General features: G+C 39.7%; 1 long non-coding RNA gene across 5 annotated transcripts in view; it reads left to right on the top strand.

The window, feature by feature from the left end:
* The window catches only part of LOC147369825 (uncharacterized), a 229,093-nt gene that overhangs the window by 191,141 nt on the left and 19,944 nt on the right, over positions 1 to 18,008 (top strand). For all 5 annotated transcript variants that reach the window (XR_015168576.1, XR_015168573.1, XR_015168575.1 and 2 more), the window contains one exon: positions 13,179 to 13,279. This is a non-coding gene — a long non-coding RNA (uncharacterized LOC147369825). The remainder of the gene's footprint in view (positions 1 to 13,178; positions 13,280 to 18,008) is intronic.

Here is an 18,008-nt window from a genome sequence, read left to right as displayed (position 1 = left end):
ATTTATTGAATACTTGCTTTATGGTCTGAATTTTGCTTACCTTGTATGATTATCTTATTTAATCATCAAGAAAATCTAAATAATAAGCATAGAACAAATGTTAGTGGTTAGTAATATTACTATTGCTACTTTTGGTGAGCTTTTAAGTGAAAGTTGCTCAGTCGTGTCCGACTCTTTGTGACCCCACAGACTATACAGCCCATGGAATTCTCCAGACCAGAATACTGGAGTGGGTAGCCATTCCCTTCTCCAGGGGATCTTTCCAACCCAGGGATCGAACCCAGGTCTCCCGCATTGTGGGAGAATTCTTTACCAGCTAAGCCAGAAGCCTTGGTGACCTTTTAACTATAGACAATTGCTTATGTTATAGTGTTTTTGTTTCCCCAAACCTCGATTTTTCCAATTTTTTCTTCAGCATTGAGTTTTCTCTTTGCTCCACCCTTAATGAAGAGGGCATAAGCCAACACTTTTCCATCTGTTATGGTCTGAATTACACACACCCCCCCCACCCTTAAGTACCTCAGAATGTGACTATATAGAGAGATAGAGCCTCTAAAGAGGTAATGAAGGTGAAATGAGGTCATATGGTTAGTCCCTAATCCAACATGACTGATGTCCTTATAAGAAAAGGAAGAGGCACAGGGATGCATTTGCACAAAGGAAAGGCCGTATGAGGACTCAATCAGAAAGGGCTATCTGCAAGCTAAGGAGAGAGGCCCCAGGCATAATCAAGCCTTCCAGGCCCTTGATCTTGGACTTCCAGCTTCCAGAATTATGAGCAAATAAATTTCTGTTGTTTAATAGGTCACCCCATCTGTGGTACTTTTTTATGGCAGCCCTAGCAAATGAATACACCATCTCACCACAGAATTTTTCAATTGTACCTGTACTTCTGAAAAATCTTTAACTATAAGTACCCTGCTTATAAAGTAATTTTAAATAAGTTTGTGTCAGTTTTCTGTTTATCTTCCGTTTCAAAGTATTTTCTAATTTATATCATGACTTGTTCTTTGACCAGTGACCTATTAAATATGCTGCTTATGTTTCTGAACATTTGGGAGTAGCTTAGTAATATTTCTGTTCTTGATTTCTAGTTTCACTCTATCGTGGTAAGAGAACATACACTGTATAATATCAGCCTTTTGCAATGTATTGCTTTTGGCACAGACAGGAGTCTATTTTGGTAAATATTCTAATCCTTTAAAAAGGAATTTGTATTCTGTACTTGTTGGCTATGTCTTACAAGCATTAATTCTATATCTGAAGCTGAAGCTGAAACTCCAATACTTTGCCCACCTGAGGCGAAGAACTGACTCACTGAAAAAGACTGTAATGCTGGGAAAGGAAGAGAAGAGGATGACAGAGGATGTAATGGTTGGATGGCATCACCAACTCAATGGACGTGAGTTTGAGCAAGCTTCAGGAGTGGTGATGGACAGGGAAGTCTGGCATGCTGCAGTCCACTGGGTCACAAAAAGTCAAACACGACTGAGCAACTGAACTGAACTGAATTCTATATCTTAATTTTTTTATCCTTTTTTTTATCATTTACTAGTAGAAGTATGTTAAAATTTCCAACTGAGATTTTGGTATTCACCTATTTCTCCTCTTACTCTGTCTGTTTTTACTTTACATATTTTAAAGCTATGTTATTAAGTGAATGCCTCCCTGGTGGCTAAGACAGTAAAGAATCTACCTGCAATGTGGGAGACCAGGTTTGAACCCTAGGCTGGGAAGATCCCCTGGAGGTGGGCATGGCAACCCACTCCAGTATTCTTGCCTGGAATATCCCCATGGACAGAGGAGCCTGGCAGGCTACAATCCATGGAGCAGCAAAGAGTTGGACATGATTTAGCGACTAAGGACAGCACATTAAGTGCATAGGAAGTTTGAAAATTTATGTCTCACTGTTTAACTTTTCTATTACTATGAAATATCCTTTTCTATGTTTAATAATACTTTAGTATTAAAGCTTTATTTTTCTGACAACCCACTCCAGTACTCTTGCTTGGAGAATCCCATGGATGGAGGAGCCTGGTAGGTTGCAGTCCATGGGGTCGCTAAGAGTCAGACACGACTGAGTGACTTCACTTTCACTTTTCACTTTCATGCATTGGAGAAGGAAAAGGCAACCCACTCCAGTGTTCTTGCCTGGAGAATCCCAGGGACGGGGGAGCCTGGTGGGCTGCCGTCTACGGGGTCGCACAGAGTCGGACACGACTGAAGCGACTTAGCAGCAATATAGCCATACATAATTTCTTTTAGCAAGTCTGACAATCTTGTCTTTTACTTAGAATACTAAGTTCATTTACATATAATGTAATTATTGCCATAATTAGGTTTAAGTCTGCCATCTTGGCATTCATTTTCTTTCTGTTCTGTTTGTTCTTAGTTCTTATTCCTTCTAGCCCACTTTTTTATTGTTTAATATTATTTTAGTGTTTTATATTATTTTATCTCTTCCATAAGGTTTTGGTTATTGGTGGTTTACCTTAATATTTTAGTGGTTACCCTAGACCTTAGAATATATATCCTGAATTTAAATATGCTACCTTATATTATTAGTACTTCTCAAACATTGCAAGAACTTTACAACAGTTTAAATTTTTTACCCCTTTCTACATTCTGAACTATTGTTTTATGCATTTTACTTCTGTGTGTTGCATATAAACTCAACAACACAATTGTTGTTGCTTAAACAGTTGATATATATATATATATAAATTTAATTTTTTCTAATTTTCTTAATTCTTTTATACAGTTTTGTACTTCCTCTAGGATAGTTTTCTTAATCCTGAAAAATTTCCTTCAGTATTTCTTGTAATGTCATGGGCTGGTGAAAAATTCTCTTAGATTTTTTTTTTTTAATATCTATTATTTTTGCATTTATTTTTGAAAGATTTTCTTTATCTTCCTCTTTTTTAAAATTAATTTCTGTAAATAGTTTATTTACAACGTTATGTTAGTTTTTGTTATACAGCAAAATAAATCAATTAGAAGTGTTAGCTGCTCAGTACCCCATGGATTGTGTAGCCTGCCAGGCTCCTTGTCCAAGGAATTCTCCAGGCCAGAATACTGGAGTGGGTAGCCATTCCCTTCTCCAGGGAATCTTCCTGACCCAGGGCTTAACCCAGGTTTCCTGAACTGGAGGCAGATTCTTTATCATCTGAGCCTCCAAGGAAGCCTAAATTGATACACATACACGTATCTATTTGATTTTCAAATTATTTTCCTATATAGATTACTATAGAGTATTGAGTATTCCCTGTTCTACAACAGTAGGTCCTTGGTAATTATATATTTTATTATCAGTTCAGTTCAGTTCAGTTGCTCAGTCATGTCCGACTCTTTGCGACCCCATGAACTGCAGCACACCAGGCCTCCCTGTCCATCACCAACTGCTGCTGTAGTCTACCCAAACCCATGTCCATTGAGTTGGTGATGCCATCCAACCATCTCATTCTCTGTTGTCCCCTTCTCCTCCTGCCTCCAATCTTTCCCAGCATCAGGGTCTTTTCTATGAGTCAGCTCTTCGCATCAGGTGGCTAAAATATTGGAGCTTTAGCTTCAACATCAGTCCTTCCAATGAACACCCAGGACTGATTTCCTTTAGGATGGACTGGTTGGATCTCCTTGCAGTCCAAGGGACTCTCAAGAGTCTTCTCCAACACCACAGTTCAAAAGCATCAGTTCTTCGGCACTCAACTTTCTTTATAGTCCAACTCTTACATCCACACATGGCTACTGGAAAACCCATAGCCTTGACTAGACGGACCTTTGTTAGCAAAGTAATGTCTCTGCTTTTCAATATGCTGTCTAGGTTGGTCCTAACTTTCCTTCCAAGGAGTAAGCGTCTTTTAATTTCATGGCTGCAATCACCATCTGCAGTGATTTTGGAGCCCCCAAAAATAAAGTCAGCCACTGTTTCCATTGTTTCTCCATCTATTTGCCATGAAGTGATGGGACCAGATGCCATGATTTTAGTGTTATGAATGTTGAGCTTTAAGCCAACTTTTTCACTCTCTTCTTTCACTTTCATCAAGAAGCTCTTTAGATCCTCTTCACTTTCCGCCATAAGGGTGGTATCATCTGCATATCTGAGGTTATTGATATTTCTCCCAGTAATCTTGATTCTAGCTTGTGCATCCTCCAGCCCAACATTTCTCATGATGTACTCTGCGTATAAGTTAAATAAGCAGGGTGACAATATACAGCCTTGACATACTCCTTTTCCTATTTTATACATAAGTGTGTATATGTCAATCCCAGTTTTCCAATTTATCCCTCCTCTACCCATTCCCCCTTGGTAATCATAAGTTTGTTTTCTACATCTTTGATTTTATTTCTGATTTGTAAATAAGTTTATTTTTACCATTTTTTTTTTAGATTCCATGTATAAGTGATATCATATTTGATTTTCTCTGTATGACTCACTTCACTCAGTATGACAATCTCTATGTCCATCCATGTTACTGCAAATGATATTATTTTGTTATTTTTTGTGACTGAGTAATAGTCCATTGTACACACACACACACCCCCCACATTTTCTTTATCCATTCCTCTATCGATGGGCATTTAGGTTGCTTCCATGTCCTGGCTATTGTAAATAGTGCTGCTGAAAGATTTTTTTGATGTATAAAGCTTCTTTATACCTTTATGGAGTATGAAGTTAATCCATGTTTATGGCTTTTAAGTACTCATACAACTCAAGAACCTAAAATAATAATTAATTTTAAAATGGGCAGAGGAAATGAATAGACCTTTTGTTTTGTTTTGTTTTACAAAACAGACGTACAAATGGCTAACCAGTATATAAAAAAACAGTCAACTTCTCCAATAGGCAAAGAAATGCAAATGAAAACCACAATGAGGTATCACCTTATACCTGTCACAATGGCTATCCTCAAAAAGATAACAGATAGCAAGTGCTGGTGAAGATGGGAAGAAAAAAGAATCCAGTGCACTCTTGTTGAGAATGAAAATTGGTGCAGCCAGTATGGAAAATAGAATAGAGGTTCCTCAAAATTTTTTTAAGAAATTAAAAATATTACATGATCCAAAAATCCTACATTTAGGTATATAGCCATAAAAAAAAAAAAAGAATAGTATCTTGCACTCTTGTGTTCATTGCTTCATTATGCACAATAGGCAAAATGTGGAATCAACTTGTGTCCACAAATGGAGAATGGATAAAGAAAATGTTAGACACACACGTATACACCCCGAACTATTATTTCACATTAAAGAAGAAGAAATGTTACCATTTTCAACAACTTGGTTGAACTAGAGGACATTATGCTTCATCAGATAAGCCAAAAACCGTTATTGCATGATCTCTCTTATATGTGGAATCTATAAACATCAAACTTATATATCAGAATAGAATTGTGGGTTACTAGTGGCTTGGGTTAGGAGCAGGGGATGGGGAGTTGTGATCAAATGGTATAAACTTTCATTATATAACAATGAAAGAATAATAAGAATAAACCTTCAGTTCAGTCAGTTCAGTCGCTCAGTCATGTCCAAACTCTATGCAACCCCATGTACTGTAGCACACCAGGCCTCCCTGTCCATCACCAACTCCCTGAGTTCACCCAAGCCCATGTCCATTGAGTCGGTGATGCCATCCAACCATCTCATCCTCTGTCGTCCCCTTCTCCTCCTGCCCTCAATCTTTCCCAGCATCAGGGTCCTTTCAAGTGAGTCAGTTCTTCGCATCAGGTGGCCAAAGTATTGGAGTTTCAGCTTCAACATCAGTCCTTCTAATGAACACCCAGGACTGATCTCCTTTAGGATGGACTGATTGGATCTCCTTGCAGTCCAAGGGACCCTCAAGAGTCTTCTCCAACACCACAGTTCAAAAGCATAAATTCTTTGGTGCTCAGCTTGGAGACCTAATATAATACAGTTTTATATATAACCTAATAAATAAATTATTATTTTATTAATATACTATTATATATTATATAATATTATATAATGCAATAAAAATTATATTAGGTCTCCAGGGTTATAATAAGAATCAGCCCTGCAGACATAAAGCATGATGACTACAGTTAATAATAACGTATCAGTTCAGTTCAGTCGCTCAGTCATGTCCGACTCTTTGTGACCCCATGAATCGCAGCATGCCAGGCCTCCCTGTCCATCAACAACTCCCGGAGTTCACCCAGACTCACGTCCATCAAGTCAGTGATGCCATCCAGCCATCTCATCCTCTGTCGTCCCCTTCTCCTCCTGCCCCCAATCCCTCCCAGCATCAGACTCTTTTCCAATGAGTCAACTCTTTGCATGAGGTGGCCAAAGTACTGGAGTTTCAGCTTTAGCATCATTCCTTCCAAAGAAATCCCAGGGCTGATCTCCTTCAGAATGGACTGGTTGGATCTCCTTGCAGTCCAAGGGACTCTCAAGAGTCTTCTCCAACACCACAGTTCAAAAGCATCCATTCTTCAGTGCTCAGCTTTCTTCACAGTCCAACTCTCACATCCATACATGACCACAGAAAAATCCATAGCCTTGACTAGACGGGCCTTTGTTGGCAAAGTAATGTCTCTGCTTTTGAATAATAATGTGTAGTATACTTGAAGTTTTCTGAAAGAGTACATAAAGTGTTCTCACCACAAAAATATGTAACCTCTGATGTGATGATACATATGTTAATTAACTTGGTTGTGGTAATCATTTCACTGTTATATACACATAAAAATATTATATTGTACTCTTGAAACACATATAATTGTTATTTTTTTAATTATACCTTAATAAAGCTAGGGGAAACATATCCTGTGGCAAAACTAGCCAGATAGGAAGTCTTCTTTTCACAATGCTACAGCAGTAAACGTGACCATCAGAAACTCCACTGGTTTCTCTTTGCCCTGGAAGTGCCCCTCTGGCAGTAACAAGTCAGTCTGACAGCCTACTCCCAGACTTGGAAATGCCTCCAGGGAAAATGGAAAGGACTCTGATCTCAGCTTCCCTAGAAGAGGCTCTTTCCTCTAAGGAATTCTAATTATCTGTTTTTGCGTCCATACTTCAAAGTCTTTTTAAAAATCATAATTCTAAATATTGATTCTATTATGTGTTGTTGCATAGAAGCAAAACCTTCTTGATATTGCAGTTAATTTCTTTTACCTAGTGGGAGTTTGAAAAAGTGTTAGTAGCTCAGTTGTGTCTGACTCTTTGCAACCCCATGGACTGTAGCCCACCAGGCTCCTCTGTCCATGTGATTCACTTGGCAAGAATATTGTTATGTATACCCCTTGGTTTTCTGTGGTTGTTGAGAAAAGGAAAGATATACCTATTTGAATGCAGAGATCTGAAAGGTTGTTGCTGAGCCATGAAAGACGCTGAGATTTTTGCCCTCTGGAGGAGAGGAATTCAATCCGGAACCAGTAAGGAGGCTTTATCGCTCTGAGCTTTTGTAGAATAAAGTTTTATTAAAATACAAAAGAGATAGAGAAAGCTTCTGACACAGACATCAGAAGGGGGCAGAAAGAGTGCTCCCTGCTAGTCTTTAGCCAGATGTTATATAGCTACTTGCAGGCTGCTAATTAGAGAAAGGAAATGTATCAAAATTCAGAGACTGGCACTAGGCCCCTCTCCCACAACATGCATTTTGAGATAACATTGGCACAAGATGAGTTGTCCCAGGCCATATAATGATTGACATGAATCTTGAAGAAAGACCTGTTTCCAAGCAAATACATACTTTCATTAAGATTTGCATGAGTAAAACATACTGGTTTGTCAATATTGAGCGACTGAACTGAACTGAAAGAATCTACTGGCCAATGTGGGAGACTTGAGAGACATGGGTTGGATCCTTGGGTCAGGAAGATCCCCTGGAGGAGGAAATGGCAGCCCACTCTAGTACTCTTGCTTGGAAAATTCCATGGGTAGAAGAGCCTGGTGGGCTACAGTCCATGGGGTTACAAGGAGTCAGACACGACTGAGTGCGTGCACACACACACACATGCACATATACATTTGTAATAAAGCTTTTGGAACAGATACTATTATCAATCCTTTTAGGGTTAAGGAAACTAAGGCCCAGAAAAAAAAATAATAATTTGCCTCAGCGGACAGAACTAGTAATTGGTCAAACCAAGATATACCAGAGCCTACGCTATGTTGCCTTTTATGAAATCGAGAAGAAAATTTAATAATAAAAACATGATTGCACAAAAATGAATTCAAACTCAAAAGATGGACATTGCAGTGCTGACTTTGTCACTGGCTATAGTCTTTCTTTTCCCTAAACCTGTACATGCCTCATCCAGAGCCTCAATTCTACCTGAAAAATGACAGACTTTTATTACATTATTTCTAAAGCTCTGAGTCATTTTCTTCTTGTTTGTAGGTAATTATATTTTCAAGAGTTAGTTTATACAGTTTGTGTTACTGCCTGCCAATCTTCTCACTGACTGTCCCCACCCAATTTTCTCTTCAGGCTTGAAAACCTCCCACCACCCCAGACACTTAGGGAGTTCTCAGCTACCTTTCAGAATATTCAAGAAACATCAGCTCGGTTGATAGCTTGGCAATTAACTCATCCTGCTAACACACTCTCTCTGTGCTGCGTGCTAAATTGCAGAGGGTGTTTATCATATGTCAGGCTGACAGCCTCCCGCTGTTGGCTTTGATTTGCTAAATACCTGCAAAGATGAGGTGCCTGGAACACCTGGTCTGCAGAGCAGGCTGTGCAGAGGACCTTCAGGCGGCATCTCAAGAGGATCTGGTGTGCCTTCCTAAGTCCCTTGCCTACCCACCCCTCTGCATTTCAGAGAAAAGTGAAGAGAAAGTCCTGTTCAAGGGACATAACCTTGAATAAACTGAGACAGACCTTAGTCTGGACTGAAATGAACTGAACTTAACCAAGGGAGGTAGGAACCCACTCCCATCCCTTTGCCCTGGCTGAGGCTATCATGATAAACTAATGAACAATTACAGTGTTATTATTATGTACCAGGAACAATGCCAAATACATCACCTGCACAAACTTATTTCATCTTTACAGCACCCAGGAGTTTAAATAACAAGCCCCCAGTTATCCAGCAGGTGTTTGTTGTTGCTGTTTACTCACTAAATCATGTCCAACCCTGTGGCCTCATGAACTGCAGTACTCCAGGCTCCCCTGTCCTTCCACTACCTCCTGGAGCATGCTCAAATTCACCACTGAGTCAGTGATGCTATCTAACAGTCTCATCCTCTCTCGCCCCCTTCTCCTTTTGCCTTCAATCTTTCCCAGCATCAGAGTTTTCCAATGAGCTGGCTCTTTGCATAAGGTGGCAAAAGTATTGGAGCTTCAGTATCAGTCCTTCCAATGAATATTCAGGATTGATTTCCTTTAGGATTAACTGGTTTGAGCTCCTTGCAGTCCAAGGAACTCTCAAGAGTCTTCTTCAGCATCATGATTCAAAAGTATCAATTCTTTGCTGCTCAGCCTTCTTTATGGCTCAACTCTTATATCTGTACATGTGAGTACATGTACATACATGCATGTGGGTAGTATAGCAGAATAGGATTTGCCTGGTTCAGATCTCACTTCAGTCGAAGAATTTACCATTAGGTCTCTTAATCCCTCCTTGTTCTCCACATCCCAGTCAGAGCTGTGCATTTTGAAAGGCAGTAACGAAACAGCAAGAAAAATGCTTTCTGCTATATTTTTCCTTTTCAGTTATCTAATCCCACTGCTCAGTTAAGGGGCAGTGGTCCCAATCCAAGCTGTGAAGATGCGATCTAGACACTGATAGAAAGAGACTTGATGAATGGCCAAACAGAGCATTCCTTTGAGACTCTTCTTTCCTCTATCTCATGCTGACTCTGGCTCCATTCAGTCTCAGCCTTTGAATTTGCAAGTTGAAAGGCAATGGTCAGTTGGTTCAGTTGGACATTGTACTTTATTGAAAATACTGAAATGCTAAAAACCAGGTACCACTGCTAATATTTAAAATGTGTTGAGGTCAGACATTCTTGAATGAGAATTTTGGTTTTTGTATGTACGATCTCTGCCATCTTAGGCAGTTGACTTAGCTCTGAGCCTTGGTGTCCTCATCTGTACTATGCAGGTGGTATCATATATACTCTCCTCAAAGGCTTGTATAAGGATTAAAATGTAAACTTTACAGTGGGGCAAGGAAGCATGGGACTGTGGAAATGCATGTGCTTTTGAATCTTTTCTCTGAGACTTCAAAACATTGAATAAGTCACCCAGTATCTGTGAGTTCATGTTCTTCTGGACTGTGTCTGTAGGACACAGTGTCCTACAAATGTCTATAAGAATAATAACACTGATTTGAGGGTTGTGTGAAGAACTAAGTGAGATAGTGTATTTAAAATGCCAAGAGCAGCAACTGCCACAGACTACTCACTCAGTTAGCATGGTTCTTTCTGTTGACACATCCCTATTTTAATTTCTTAATTATTTTGCACTCAAATATAGACTATATGACTTTATATGTTTGTAGAGAAAAGAATATTAATTAGGTTGTTGACCGTAAACATCATTCAGGAATTCATGGGTTTTATATCTTTGGAGATCAATTAGCTTCTCCTAACTTTCATAGTTAGGAGTTATGGACTTAAGTCACACAAATGTATACAAGTCAGAAGCAGAAAAAAGTGGTGAGCAAAATGGTGTAGTGACATGATGTCAACCCACAGTCATGAAACAGCTCTTAAATGCTGGTGAGCACACATCATCACAGCCTGTTGATTCTGTGTGTGAACAGTAGTGCAATTTTCCCTTGAATCTGCTAAGCTCGAGTAAGGGACATGCCAAGGCCCCATTCATTTACTGGAAGTAAGTGGTTGCCTGTTGTGTCTGCTCTTTCCAAACTAGGGCTTTTGTATCAGGACCTCAAGGTCCCACAATTGACAAAACACTACTGTTTCTCAGTCTTTTATTCCTCTTCAATGTAAAGTCATTTTACTTGCTCTTCAATTAGGAGTGGGTAATGATAGTTCTTGGGCAGTATCAAAGGAAAAATGTCTCAACGCTGGGTTTATATAAAAGTGTAATTGTCATGGCCCTTGGGAGAAAGGGGCTGGAATTTGCTGGACACAGGGCAGAACCTTTCTGTAGCCCTTGGGAGGAGTCTATTGTAAAGAGACACAGAAATAATTCTCTCCTCCAGGAGCTAACTGCACATATGAGGGAACTGGAAATGGGTAGATTTCGTCTTAAAAACTAACTTTTAGGCCAAGAGAAGAATGTGATAATCTCAGACCCCTGCACAGAAAGCCTGGTAAGTCAGAGGCCAATAACCAAATCACAAACGCAATATCATACCGATAATTTGAACCACTGAAACGCTGTAGCCAAACAAAGGGATCTGTTGAAAAAGACAAGCTGATGAGCAGAAAAAAGTCCTGCATTTAGAGTCAGAGAAACCTTGATTAGGCTCCTGATTTTGTGACCTGGAATAAGTTATCCATCTTCTCTCCATGTGGGCTTATTTTTCTTTAAGAAGGGATAGTAATGTCCACCTCAGTAGAATTTTGTGAGGATTAAGTGATATAACATACACAATATTTGCTGACTGATTTCTGGCATGGAGCATGGACAAATGCATGGTCACACTTTTTCATTCTTGAGTCCCCAGGGGGAAAGGGGGATTCTTTTGGAATGTTGCGGGTTTTAAAGTTTGTCCTCTGTTTTTCATGTTTAAAAGGAATGCTCGGACTTAGATATTAAATGATACCAAGGCCCTTTGTTGAACATTTACTACATGCTGGCCTGAAGCCATGTGATTGACATGCATTTATCATTAAGTGGTACCTTTCATCATCACCTCCTTTTTACAGAGTGAGAAACTAAGCTCTAGTTTTAAGTAACTGCCTCAGTGACCTAGTTAGAAAGGAGCAGAATCAGGATGGAATCCAGGTCTACCAGGAGCCAAAACACTCAACAACTGTACTTTTCAGCTACACTGAATTCTTGGCTGCTTGACCTCATTTATCCCTATGCTTTTTTTCCCCCTCTCTTCCTGACCTCTTTTCAGTATCTTTTCTACAGTGAAGTGTTAATTCATTTGGGATTTGTAATCATTCTGATGTTGGGGCTACCAATGCACATTGCTCAGGAGCCACTTGCTTCATACGCAGCGTAAATGAGTGGTGTTCTGGGTATGCTTACACTACTTCAGGAAGCGAAAGGTCAAGTACAACCATAGACTTAGTGTTATTGTTCTTCTTTCCTCATTAAATCAAGTCACCTCAACTGGGCAAGCACCTATCCTTCCTAACTCATTTCCTATCTGTCTCTGCTGTTGCTGTTGTTCAGTCACTAAGTTGTGTCTGCCTTTTTGCAGCCCCATGGACTGTAGCACACCAGGCTTCTCTGTCCTTCACTATCTCCCAGAGTTTGCTCAAACTCATGTCCATTGAATCAATGATGCCATCCAACCATCTCATTCTCTGTTACCTCTGATAAACAAGTTTACCTTGTTTATCTCTTTCACTTTCTACCAAAGACCCTGGGCCCCTAGAGGTTAGTATTAATAATAGCAGTACAGTAGTAGTAGTCAAAGCAGTAGCAATAGCCACAGTCAGAGTGGTTGTAGCAGCAGCATTGAATGCTCACTATGAACTGGACAGAATGCTATGCACTTTATTTGCACTACTGCAGTTAGGTTTTACAAATAACTCAAGTACAAACATTATTTCTATCTTCACTTATAGGTAAAGAAATAGCGATTATATAGTTCATTCAGGGTCTGCTAGTCAAGTAATGACACTGAAGTATTTGCACTTTATCAGTGTTCAATTAATATAAAATAGCAAGTCCAACTTAAAGGCATTGTCACATTAGATTCCTTAATACCACCCCACATCACCCCATATGAGTTTGGTGGATGACTGTTTTCTGAAATGCACAAAACCATGTAAGTGAGGAAGATAAAATTAGAAAGTATAGAAATGCAGAGAATAACTGTGAATGAGACTGTTAGACCTTTTGTAAAGAATTAGAACAGGGATCAGAAAACTATGACCTGTGGGCCAAATACACTCCAGCACTGGTCTTTGTAAATAAAGTTGTATTGAGAAACAATCAAGTCCATCCATTTATATATTGTCTGTGGCTCTTTTCAGGCAACAATGGCACAGATGAGTAGTTGCAACAGTGACCTTATGGCCTGTAGAAGTGAAAACATCTACTATTTGTCTTTTGACAGAAAAAGTCTTCTGACCCCTGGCCTGGCTTAGAACATCACTGGTTCTAAAGATGTCCTGCAGTCCTCCAGATCACTTACCAGCCTCCCACTGCTCCTTAGAGGTAATTTCTACTCTAAATTTTAGATGAGCCTTTATCTGGCTTACTAAGAAAAAAGTTTTAACAGATATATATTCACCTGCAATATTTTATATTGTTTTGCTTGCTTTTGTTGAAGGAAACTTTTTTTTAAATTTTATTTTATTTTTAAATTTTACATAATTGTATTAGTTTTGCCAAATATCAAAATGAATCCGCCACAGGTATTGAAGTATACATAGAGAAGTACACAAACCATAAGTTTGCAGCATGCTGAATGTTTATAGAATAAAGGCAGCACTAGTAATAGTCAGTGGTGTCAGGGTTCTTACCCCTGTTGATGTATAGAACATCACCAGGACCTCAGAACACACTCTCAGGCACCTCCCCAGTCCGTATCCCTTCCTGAAAGTGAGAACAATTATGACATCTATTACCATCCATTAGTTTTGCCTCTTTATTATGAAAATGAAACTATTGATGTATAAGCTTGTGTTTGGCTTCTTTGCTAATCTTTGCTAAATACTGTGTCTGTGAGATTCATCCGTTTGATTGCATAAAGCAGTAATTTGTCAATTTTCATTAGTATACTATTATATAATTATTCTACAGTATTCTCAGTATTTTAATTATTATTCAGTTGTATTTTTAATTTCCATTATTTTTTCTAGTCTCAAGATAAAAAATTTAAAGATTTTTAAGTTTCCTTTACTGTTAATTATTTCTTTAAATCTATCCCTTTACAAAAGTTATTTCTAAATGCATTGTGATCATATGATGTGTTCTGCTGCTGCTAAGTCGTGTCAGTCATGTCCGACTCTGTGCAACCCCATAGACGGCAGCCCACCAGGCTTCCCCATCCCTGGGATACTCCAGGCAAGAACACTGGAGTGGGTTGCCATTTCCTTCTCCAATGCATGAAAGTGAAAAGTGAAAGGGAAGTCGCTCAGTCGTGTCTGACTCCTAGTGACCCCATGGACTGCAGCCCACCAGGCTCCTCCATCCATGGGATTTTCCAGGCAAGAGTACTGAAGTGGGGTGCCATTGCCTTCTCCCATAATGTGTTCTAATAAGCTACATATCCTAAAACTTACTAATTTTGCTCTATGACCTAGTACAAGGTTTGTTTTGTGAACATTCCATAGGTGCTTAAAAAAGTATGTTCCATAATTGTTTAAGGCAGAGTTCTCTGTACATTATTCAGTTCAGTTCAGTCGCTCAGTCGTGTCCGACTCTTTGTGACCTCATGAATCACAGCACACCAGGCCTCCCTGTCCATCATCAACTCCCGGAATTCACTCAGACTCACGTCCATCAAGTCAGTGATGCCATCCTGACTTGCCATCTCATCCTCTGTCCCCTTCTCGTCCTCATCTCCTCCTGCCCCCAATCCCTCCCAGCATCAGTCTTTTCCAATGAGTCAACTCTTCACATGAGGTGGCCAAAGTATTGGAGTTTCAGCTTTAGCATCATTCCTTCCAAAGAAATCCCAGGGCTGATCTCCTTCAAAATGAACTAGTTGGATCTGCTTTGCAGTCCAAGGGACTCTCAAGAGTCTTCTCCAACACCACAATTCAAAAGATCAATTCTTCGGCACTCAGCTTTCTTCACAGTCCAACTCTCACATCCATTCATGACCACTGGGAAAACCATAGCCTTGACTAGATGGACCTTTGTTGGCGAAGTAATGTCTCTGCTTTTGAATATGCTATCTAGGTTGGTCATAACTTTCCTTCCAAGAAGTAAGCGTCTTTTAATTTCATGGCTGCAGTCACCATCTGTAGTGATTTTGGAGCCCAGAAAAATAAAGTCTGACACTTTTTCCACTGTTTCTCCATCTATTTCCCATGAAATGACGGGACCAGATCCCATGATCTTCGTTTTCTGAATGTTGAGCTTTAAGCCAACTTTTTCACTCTCCTCTTTCACCTTCATCAAGAGGCTTTTTAGTTCCTCTTTACTTTCTGCCATAAGGCTGGTGTCACCTGCATATCTGAGGTGATTGATATTTCTCCCAGCAATCTTGATTCCAGCTTGTGCTTCTTCCAGCCCAGCATTTCTCATGATGTACTATATCGCGCTTATTATTTGTGTATTCAAATTTCTATATCCTACTAATTTTCCATCTGCTTGTCTTAAAATTGAGAAAGATATCTTGAAAATTTCCACCATGATAATGAATCTTTCAATGTGCCCATGTAGTTCCATCATAGGTTATATCTGTATGTATGTCTTTGTTGTTGTTCAGTCACTAAGTTGTGTCCAACTCTTTGCGACCCCATGAACTGCAGCATACCAGGCTTCCCTGCCCTTCACTGTCCTCTGGAATTTGCTCAAACTTATCTCCATAGAATTGGTGATATCATGCAACCAACTCTTCCTCTTTCACCCCCTTTTCCTCCTGCTATAACATTTTATTAGATACCTATAATTTTAGAATTATTATGTCTTCCTTATAATTAAACCTATCATTATATGATCATTTAATAAAGATTTACTTGATCACTATTCATGCTTTTTTTCTTAAAGTACAGTTTGCCTTATTACCCAGCTATATATTGCTTGGTATTTGCCTGATGTGCCTGTTTCCATCATTTTTCTTTCAATCTTCTCAAAATGTGTCTTTTAAATATCATAGAGTTGGATTTTTAAAAATTTAATCTGGTAGTCTCTGTCTCCCAGTTAACAGGCATAGTTCATTGTAATTGTTATTGTTGCAGAAAAGAGAGTGAAGTGCAAGAGGATAGTCACATCCCAGTTCATGTCTGAGACCCTGGAATGGCTGCCTAGTGTGGGTTCTTGGCTTCACACAGGAATTAATTGAGGAGAGAGCTATAGTACAGTGAAAGAAGGTATATTCAGGGAGGAAACACTTCATAGACAGAGTGTGGGCCATCTTGGAAGACAAGAGAGACACCAGGGTATGGGGTTGTCAGTTTTTATAAGAGTGGGTAATTTTATAGGCTAATGAGTGGGAGGAGTATTCCAGTTATTTTGGAGAAAGGGTGGGATTTCCAGGAATCAGGCTGCTGCCCACTCTGACCTTTATGATTGGCCTTGAAACTGTCATAGCACCTGTAGGTGTGTCATTTAGCTTGCTAATACATTACAATGAGTGTATACTGAGGCTCAAGGCCTAGTGGAAGTTGACTTATCCATCCATCTTGAATTTTTTGGTTCTGATCATTTTATGCTGTGTCTTCAGGCTGTGTCACTCTTTTAAAGGTTGTGTCCTGCTTCTTTCTTGTCACATTCCAGTTCAGTCACTCAGTTATGTCCAACTCTTCGAAACCCCATGGACTGCAGCACACCATGCTTCCCTGTCTATCACCAACTCCCAGAGTTTACTCAAACTCATGTCCATCAAGTTGGTGATGCCATCCACCATCTCATCCTCTGTCATTCCCTTCTCCTCCCATCGTCAATCTTTCCCAGCATCAGGGTCTTCTCCAATGAGTCAGTTCTTCACATCAGGTGACCAAAATATTGGAGTTTCAGCTTCAACCTCAGTCCTTCCAATGAATATTCAGGACTGATTTCCTTTAGAATGGACTAGTTGGATCTCCTTGCAGTCCAAGGGACTCTCAAGAATCTTCTCCAACACCACGGGTCAAAAACATCAATTCTTCAGGGCTCAGATTTCCTTATGGTCCAACTCTCACATCCATACATGACTACTGGAAAAACCATAGCTTTGACTAGACGAACCTTTGTCAGCAGAGTAATGTCTCTGCTTTTTAATATGCTGTCTAGGTTAGTCATAACTTTCCTTCCAAGGAGCAAGCGTCCTTTAATGTCATGGCTGTAGTCACCATCTGCACTGATTTTGGAGCCCCCCAAAAATAAAGTCAGCCACTATTTCCACTGTTTCCCCATCTATTTGCCATGAAGTGATGGGACCAGATGCCATGACCTTAGTTTTCTGAATCTTCAGTTTTAAGTCAACTTTCTCACTCTTCTCTTTCACTTTCATTAAGAGGCTCTTTAGTTCTTGTTCACTTTCTGCCATTAGGGTGGTGTCATCTGCATATCTGTGGTTATTGAGATTTCTCCCAGCAATCTTGATTCCAGCTTGTGATTCACCAACTCCAACATTTCTCATGATGTACTCTGCATATAAGTTAAATAAGCAGGGTGACAATATACCACCTTGATGTACTCCTTTCCCAATTTGGAACCAGTCTGTTGTTCCATGTCCAGTCCTAACTGTTGCTTCTTGACCTGCATACAGATTACTTAGGAGGCAGGTCAGGTGGTCTGGTATTCACATTTCTTTAAGAATTTTCCAGTTTGTTGTGATCCACACAGTCAAAGGCTTTGGCATAGTCAGTAAAGCAGAAGTAGATAGTTTTCTGGAGCTCTCTTGCTTTTTGGATGATCTAGCGGATGTTGGCAATTCAATCTCTGGTTCCATTGCCTTTTCTAAATCCAGCTTGAACATCTGGAAGTTCATGGTTCATGTATTGTTGTAGCCTGGCTTGGAGAATTTTGAGCATTACTTTGCTAGTATGTGAGATGAGTGCAATTGTGTGGTAGTTTGAGCATTCTTTGGCATTGCCTTTCTTTGGGATTGGAATGAAAACTGACCTTTTCCAGTCCTGTGGCCACTGCTGAGTTTTCCAAATTTGCTGGCATATTGAGTGCAGCACTTTCACAGCATCACCTTTTAGGATTTGAAATAGCTGAACTGGAATTCCATCACCTCCACTAGCTTTGTTCATAGTGATGCTTCCTAAGGCCCACTTGACTTTGC

Source organism: Bos grunniens, chromosome 7 (genome assembly GCF_055505025.1).
Source record: "Bos grunniens cultivar Pamir isolate PY7600 chromosome 7, Bosgru_T2T1.0, whole genome shotgun sequence".
NCBI classification, from domain to species: domain Eukaryota; kingdom Metazoa; phylum Chordata; class Mammalia; order Artiodactyla; family Bovidae; genus Bos; species Bos grunniens.
The sequence above is the reverse complement of the archived record's forward strand: the minus strand, read 5'-3'. Positions and strand labels throughout refer to the sequence as shown.